The sequence below is a fragment of the Etheostoma spectabile genome, chromosome 1, assembly GCF_008692095.1.
Source record: "Etheostoma spectabile isolate EspeVRDwgs_2016 chromosome 1, UIUC_Espe_1.0, whole genome shotgun sequence".
NCBI classification, from domain to species: Eukaryota; Metazoa; Chordata; class Actinopteri; order Perciformes; family Percidae; genus Etheostoma; species Etheostoma spectabile.
Window position 1 is genome coordinate 24,569,552 of NC_045733.1, and position 8,455 is coordinate 24,578,006.

The window sequence follows — 8,455 nt, forward strand, 5'->3', positions numbered from 1 at the left end:
GAGAGACGATGAAATACACTGTGGATTACAACTCAGATGAGCTTATTGAAAGGTGTATTATGAAAGATAAAAGGTGCAGTTTTGAATTTCATCAGGTTAATGTTGTGCAGGTGAAAAGGTTGTTGCGGTCTGTGACTGTTGGTAGGTCTGCTGGTACAGACAACCTGGATAGTCGGCTGTTGAAGTTATCAGCTGGACATATTTCTAAACCATCTGTCACATTTTCAACAGATGTTTGATTAGTGGTGTTTGTCCAAAACTTTGGAAGGAGGGTAAGATAATTCCTTTACCCAAAGACACGAAATCAACTTTCTGTGGTTCAAATAGTAGGCCTATTAGCATCTTGCCTATTTTAAGTAAATTATTGGAAAAGATTATTTGAGCAAGTGCAAGATTACTTTTCGAACAATGATTTGACTAAGATGTTTCAGCATGCTTATAGACGTGGTCATTCCACCTGCACTGCAATGACACAAATGTCCGATAGTTGGCTAACATCTAGTGACAACTCAATGCTTGTAGGTACACTACTACTAGACTTCAGCGCTGCCTTTGATGTGATTGACCATGAAATTTTGACTGACTATGCCAATAGAATATTTCTTCGCAATTATTAATGTGATAAACAGCTTCTCCACTTAACAGGAACAAGAGAATAACATCCAAGGAGCATTAAATTGGACATGGCGATGAGAGAATCCTACCACTTTTGCTGTTGTTTGTGATGGCTGCCCGCCGTTTCTATGGTGTGTCAATTTTGACACAAGCCCCACAATCCAATGAGGAAGTAAGTCCTGCCATGGAGACAAGATTGCCACTCTTGTAAACAAGATGTGAGCTCCTTGCACCCCACTGGGGTGCACTATTTGGCAGGCGAGTTCATTTACTACTCAAAACCATCAAATATATGATGACACTGTTAAGATAAAAAGCAATACAAAACTTTGAATGGTCATTTCTTTTGTCTCAAATTGAAATAGTTTTTTAAAAAAAAAAGGCTTTTTGAATAATGCAAAAGTTCTGATGACTCCCTATACTAAATTATCATGACAATGAACCATAGCTCGTGCACAATAAAGCCTACAGTTTACACTCAGTCAGCCCCTTTGACCATTGGACAAAGCTTAGTTTCCACCAAGCATAGTACAGTTTGGATAAGTTTATTACACTTAGAAAGGTTACTTTTGGTTTTCAGTCAAACGTTTGGACAGTACAATAGAGCGCTCCCTCTGTCCTGTTTTTTCGTTACCCCATGAGGCATTTAAAAAAAAGGGTAAAAAACTGATCTTTACTAAAAGTGTGAGTGAGCAGAGCGACTTATTAATCACTGATATAACCAGCAAAATTTTTTAGTTCGCCGCTAGTTTGGTTGCAGGACAACCGTAATCCCATCCAACAAAACTAAAAACTAAAACTAAATGTAACATTACTCACTGGAACAACATAAAGCCGACTCCTTGAGTGTCATGTAGTTCAACCGAAGTGCGAATAAGCTATTTTTAGGGAAATGTTTGAATTCCATAGTGAAAATAGAAGTAGAGACACAACAGACACAGACACCCCCAGCCTCTGTCATGATTGACAGGTCGTGAACTGGAAATCACAAAGTAGCAACGCCCAAAACATACTGCTTTATTGTCTATTTTAAAATCAATCATGCATAATTCAAAAATGAAACATCATTTGTATTGAAAAAGACTTAAAACTAGCCATTGAGACATAAACTCTTCATGATATATTTACTGAGGTAATGAATCAAGTGAGAGTGAGTAATTTGTGCCATAGACTTCTATAGAAACCAACATCATTTTTGCAAACGTACGTGTCGCTCTGCTGGTATTTAGAATGAAGGTTTAAAGCAGCTCTGCATTGACTTACTTCGCCGAATCGGATGCTCTGTCCACGGATATCACTTTGTTGTTTTTAGCTATTGGCTCTTAACAATGTACGTTGGGAAAAAAATAGTTATGCTTCTGTTGTTTACCTACAATAACATCCAAAGGATTCGAAGCATTGCAATCTATTTTAGAACTTTGGCAGGTAAAGGGTAACTTAGTGTTTTCAACCTTGACCCCATTTTCCTTAATTGTCCAGTAGACTGATGTCACCAAAAATCTTGGTCAGTTTGAGCGAGAGCTCAGTGACGAGCTAGCACAAACCTTGCTTCAATGTAACCTAATGGGGCTATTGTGCAGCCTTGATCATTTTCCACCTAAAGTGATTTATTTTTGCTCCTAAAAGACAGCGTTTTTTTCAAAGACAGCATTGTATAGAGTGGAAAAGGCATTCTGGGAGTCTGTTGTGGGGTGGCTACAGAAATGTAGGTTTGTATTATCTAAAAGAGTTTCAATGCATGTCTCAATATTTATATGATTTCGGCAATGGATGAGGTCATTATAATGGTGGTCGCCGTGTTATTTGAGCCAGAGTATGGGCTATGGATGAAGTATATTGAAAAAAGCGGACGAGGGGAGAAAGAGGCTGCAGTTGAGGAGTGTTTCGTGCAGTCCATAGGCTAACATGCCGGTACGTAAACGATTTCAATAAAAACAATTGTTTGTATTTGCTTATGTCTCACAGCCCGGTTGATTAGAGGGTGAACTCCTCTGATGTGGTGACACAGATTGTGTCCGAGGTATATCACTGGACACATCAGGCCACAGATATCTGGCAGCAACAGGCCCACTCATGGCAACTTATTCTTTGGGCATATAGGGGCACAGCAACCACGGGAGCACTACCAATATCCCATATTTGCAGCCCTTCAACCGCTGCTTCAACTTCCTCCGCCTGCTGCCTCACCTTCCTCGCGTGTTGCCTCACCTCCCCTGCTGATGCTCTCTCTCTCTCTCTCTTTGTCCAACATGTTACTTGGCTTAAATGAATACAGTGGTCATCGGTCTATACAAATCTCCATCTACATTGTTGAAAATTTAAATATTGAGCCATGCACTGACAATTTTTTAGGAACATCATTTCTGTAGCTCAAGACTCCCAGAAAACCTTTTTCTCAAATGCGTTCCACTTCCACACCGCTGTCGACGGACAGCTCACCTGTAAGATTGATAAGTTGTCAGAAACTTTTAGAAACAATGTGAGCCTATCAGTTGCAAAATAAATACATTAAGTGGACATGGTCAAGGGTGCACATCTGCCCCATTAGGTTACATTGCAGCTTGTTTCACACCAGTCGTCACTGCGATCTTGCTTAATACTGGACCAATTCAAAGATTTTTGGTATACCAGTCGTTGACACAAATGCATGGAGAATGGGCCCCAGGTTGAAAAAAAGTTGGTTACCCTTAAGCAGTGGGGAAGATGCCTATCCATACAGTTGTAGTTCCAGAGCCAGTTCATTTCATGGACAGCAGGTATCAGAGCAGAAACACCAGTTTTGCCATGTTAAAGCCTTCTATTTCTGATTATCTTGGATCTAACATTGGACTGTTATATTTAAGTGCTAGTTGCACTGATGAATACGTCCCACTGCCAAAAAAAGTAGAATACGCTGTCTCGAATGATCTTCACAGTATGGAGATCTCCAACGTGACATTAGCACCCTTGAATGCTCCTGATTGATTGGTCCAATGTAATAATGCATTCCCTTCAGCACTATAACTTCCAGTAGTCATGGTGTAGTTTAGTGTATATAAAAACACAGCCATGTTCTTGACAATCTGCATCCTGCTGGGTAGTAGATAATTTAAGGCAGAAAACGAATGCTATTGATCTGAGGGAAGTCTGGAAGTGTCCTCATCAATACGAGTGTGTGCGTTCAGGATGGTTTACAATGGTGTTTAGGTTATGTTAAGCATACAGTATGCCGTAGCCAATGGTGCCAGATTATCAATCCCGTTCATGCCTGTGCATATTGAGAGCCCCTGATTACCCTGATGCATTATTCATGTCAGTTGGTCTTGGTTGACTTTGTGAAAAACAGGGTGTAATTTAAAGGGCGGGGAATGGAGGCTTGGCCTGTCTTGGAGTTCAGCCTGAGCAATATTAAATGAAACGGGCTGATATTATCAACAGGTTGCTTTAATGGGGATATCATTGGAGGAAGACGGAATCGTCTCACAGAGCTTCAGAAGAGGCACCATGATAGAGATGAAGAGCCGTGTAAAGAATGGCCTTATCTCAATGAGACCTCAGTCATATCAGAAGAGGGAAATTGTGTTTTTAATCTGTGTCCTATTTATCGTTTTACACTAATGGCTGTATCCAGCCCTCCAGGTTGTGGTCTGTTGGCCCATTAGTAACTGATGCAGGATCAGTCATCCTGAGTGTCCAGTGACTCACTTTAGGACACCGCTGGTAGGTTGCAGGGGATGATGACACGTTGATTTGTGGTGGTGGTACAACCACAGCTCACTGACTGATGGTTGCAAAGAGCAGTGTGACATTTTTGCTTCCTGGAACGTTTGTTATGCCAACGTGACCTATTAAAGTGGTATGCTTATTATGCCATCTTGGAACAAAAAAAATCTGACTTTGGTCAAAAAGGGACCCTAAGTGGAGTTCAGGAGGGTCACATAAGGGACATCGACCACGGCTGATGTGATAGACAGAGAATCTGTCAAGCAAGCACAGATGAGCCAAATCCCAGATTGAAGCAGTTTTCAATAAAAATGGGGTAAATTCATACCAAGTAACGGAAAGATGCAAATCACAGTTTATTCACAGCAGACATTTAACTCATCCTAGCAGGAAAGGCAAAGGGATGATCAAGACGTTAACAAGGGCTCTATTCTACTCAAGCTGCGACAGTGTTATGTGTATAATAACTACTTAATTATTATTACTGTGTTTCCTACGTCACATGTCAAAATGTCATCTATGAAATAGGCCTTTGCTTCAAACAGGCTAGCTTGATGAGATACATCCAGTAAGGTTTAAAAGTCTTAATTCAAACAAAATTATTGTTAACTTCTATAACTACATTTTCAAATGCACAAGACAGGATTAAAAAGTGCAATGAAAAATGACTTGTGTTAGCTAGGAAACAGCAGCTAAATTCACATGAATTTATTAAGGAAAGCCTTTGCTTTGCATTCAGCGAATGCCCGCTAAGCTCAAAAGCAGGGATCTTCAAAAGGGGTCGGGCATCTAGGGGTCCTCAGATTCACTGCAGGGGGTCTCAATTATGTTAACTTTTAGGTTTTTAAAAGAAAATGTAATGTCTTAACATAAATCCAACCTATTATTAACAACTATAAATCCATATTGATGATAGGCTTCCTGGCCAATGGTAAGGTAGTCATTAAGATATCCACACAGATACAAGTATACTTTAAGGATGACTGTGCCACATGTGTGTAACATTAAACGTATTTATAAATATTCCATAATACAATTTAATAAACTTGGTGTTCTATGACCAGTAAATGATAGGCGGACGAAGATTCTATGCAATGAAAAGGTGGCAAAGGCTTTGCCACTTACACTTATTGTAGGCTCAGTTAATATGAATCATTTTATACAATATTAGTTAGCTCCCTCTTTCTTTAGTAAGGGGTCCTTGGTTTAAAAACTTTGACGACCCCTGCTCAGGAATACTGTTTTTTGCTTGAAACAGCAAGACAAATAGACATAAGCATAACACAAAACACACTCACAGACGTACAGTAAAGCCTGCGCACATAAGTAGATACATTGCTGAGGTAAAAGGTGATCATTACGTGAAGGGTTTAACAGCCTACAAGGTGACATAAACATCCACTGCTTTTTCTTTGCTTTGCGGTGAGTTACATGTGTGCACTGTGGACAAGTGTTTTGGGCCATGATGAAAATGCATACTATACTAGTGTACGTATTTTTTTCAATGTTTTGGTGTTTTAATAAAATACAGCACATCTCATGTGAATGCCCTGTAAAGATAATGTACAAACGGTGTCACCCTGTTGTGCAACAGCAGCTCTAATATTAGACAGAACTATTACTATTATTCATTCTGTACTGGGACTTTTAAACTATCTAGGTGTTTTTAATTGAAATGCAGACTGCATGGTGTTATAATACTGCAGCTAATATAAAGACACTACTCAAGCTGTAACAAATCAGTCAGTTTATTAATTGAGGTCATGATTTGATACACTCAAAATGCATTTAGCAAAGTCAGACTGAAAATAATCAACAGTAGAAAATTCCTTCTTATTCCTCTTACGTACTGTGTGTGACAACAGGTTTTCTCTTTTAAATTCTTTTTGTATGAATAGTCATGTCTCTTAGATTAGGGCAAAATGCTAATAATAAATTAAAAAAATACTATATAAAGAAAAAATATAAACAGAGCTTTACCTAAAAACTAATCTGAGTAAAACAAAACAATGCTTACTCCTAATTTCCACCGGGGGAACAGCCGCGGATCTGCTCTGAAACTTTGACGGATTCAGGTTTTCATTAAAGTCAATGTGTGTTTTCACTGACTGCGGACGGCTGCTTCCTACTCCGTCCCAGCTCGGTGATCTGAACCCTCCGGAGCAGATACACAGAGCTTCTATTTTTGCTGGACGCGGAGAGCTCCGCAGCAATTCAGCACACGGCCGAAATAAATAGAACGTACGGATCATAACGGATGCTTTCCCGCACTACTCCTTGAAAAGCACAGAGTTGTTTCCTCTCCTCCTCTGGATGGAACTGTTGTTAAAAATGCGTGAGATCTGTGGGTCCTCATGACTTCAGCTGTCAGTAATGGCACGGCAGTTGGCAACAAATACGGACCTGGTGGGTATGACAGACGACGGAAACGGGCCGACGCGCAGCGGGTGGATCTGCAGCCGTTCTGCACCCATGTAAATTAGGGTTGCTAAGAATGGGTTCATGAAGATAAGAACAAATAACTTGCGTGCAAAACTTTGCACTAATATTCTACAATAATAGGTAAATACACCATTCATTGCTTACAAAAATAAGTATTGGTGGTGATGCAAAATGAACAAAAGAATATTGTGTGAACAAAAAATATTGTGGAAGGCTTGTCCGCCACAAGGTTTTAATTTGATTGAAATTTTAGTTATTTGGCACTTCGACTCCATGAATGTACAGAGATAGAGGAAGAAAGGAGAGAGTTTGAAGAGGACAGCTTTTTTGGTAGGTTTGTAAATCATACAAACTTGTGTCACAGCATACATTAGCTCTGATGACTTGCCCACTGAGGTTTAGGTTTAAGACAATAAAAACCCAGCATAAAAAAGATCAAAAAAAATACACCCGGTGTTATTTGTTTATTTCAAAGGATCCCCATTAGCTGATGCCAAGACGACAGCTAGTCTCCTGGGGTCCAAACAATACATCCAAAAGACAATAAATACAACCAAAATTACCACAAATATCATATATAAATTCACAAACAAAATTGACAATGCAAAAATATAACAAACTAATAATTAAAGAATAATATAGCACATGATACAAACTCACTCAACCAATCAGACAATATTAGATATCGAAAACAATGTAGTCTAAGTCTTTTTTTTTAACCAGTTTTTCCCTTGTTGTCCCGAATCCCAACTCGAAGATTGTCCATTACAATTGACCTATAAAACACAGTCCTCTACATAAGTCAGATTTAGGTAGTGGTAAAGAAATCTGTGACTATTCAACCCCTGTATAATGTGAATGCATATCTGAACAATAATTATATTATCATAAAAAAATTTAGGAATCCAGTATAATTCCATGAAAATATACTAACATATTAACGATAGTCTATTCTTGACCTCCAACCAAGCAAGACGTTCATGCATCTCTGCAATCCTAGTCTCGAAGAACAACCAAGAACCAGTTTGCAGCCATTTTGTGCAACTTGTAATTTTTTTAAAGACTGCTTGATGCCGCAGACCATACAACAGAAACATAATCCAAATGACACAAAACCAATGAACAAACAAACCGCTAAACAACTGTAATTTAAAAAACTGTGCACATTTACGAACAACTGCCACCGCTCTACCCATTTTAGTAACAACATTGTTAATATGATCCGACCATGACAATGTGGAATCAAGCCAAAGTCCCAAAAGCTTCACCTTTTTACTTGCTGTACATTTTGACTATTTACGTGTATATCAATTTGGGATTATCAGATAATCTATACTAGAACCGAATATTATACTCACAGTTTTGAAATATTTAGGACAAGTTTATTTGTTTATTCCATTACACAATTTGCTAATCTACTAGACAGAACCTGATTAATCTCTAGACATGTAGGGGCTGCATAATAAGAGTGTATCAAACAAACATAGTCAGTTTAGCTTACTGGTATATACGGCATATCATTTGTAAAAATTGAAAATAACCAAGGTCCAAGGCAACTTCCTTGAGGAACCCACAGTCCAGGGACTTGCTACTAGATAAACACCATAAAAAAACATCTTTGCGACCTCTCAGACAAATAGCTCTAAACCACTTGATTGCAGAGAAAGTAAAACCATACTAATAAGTTTGAAATCAC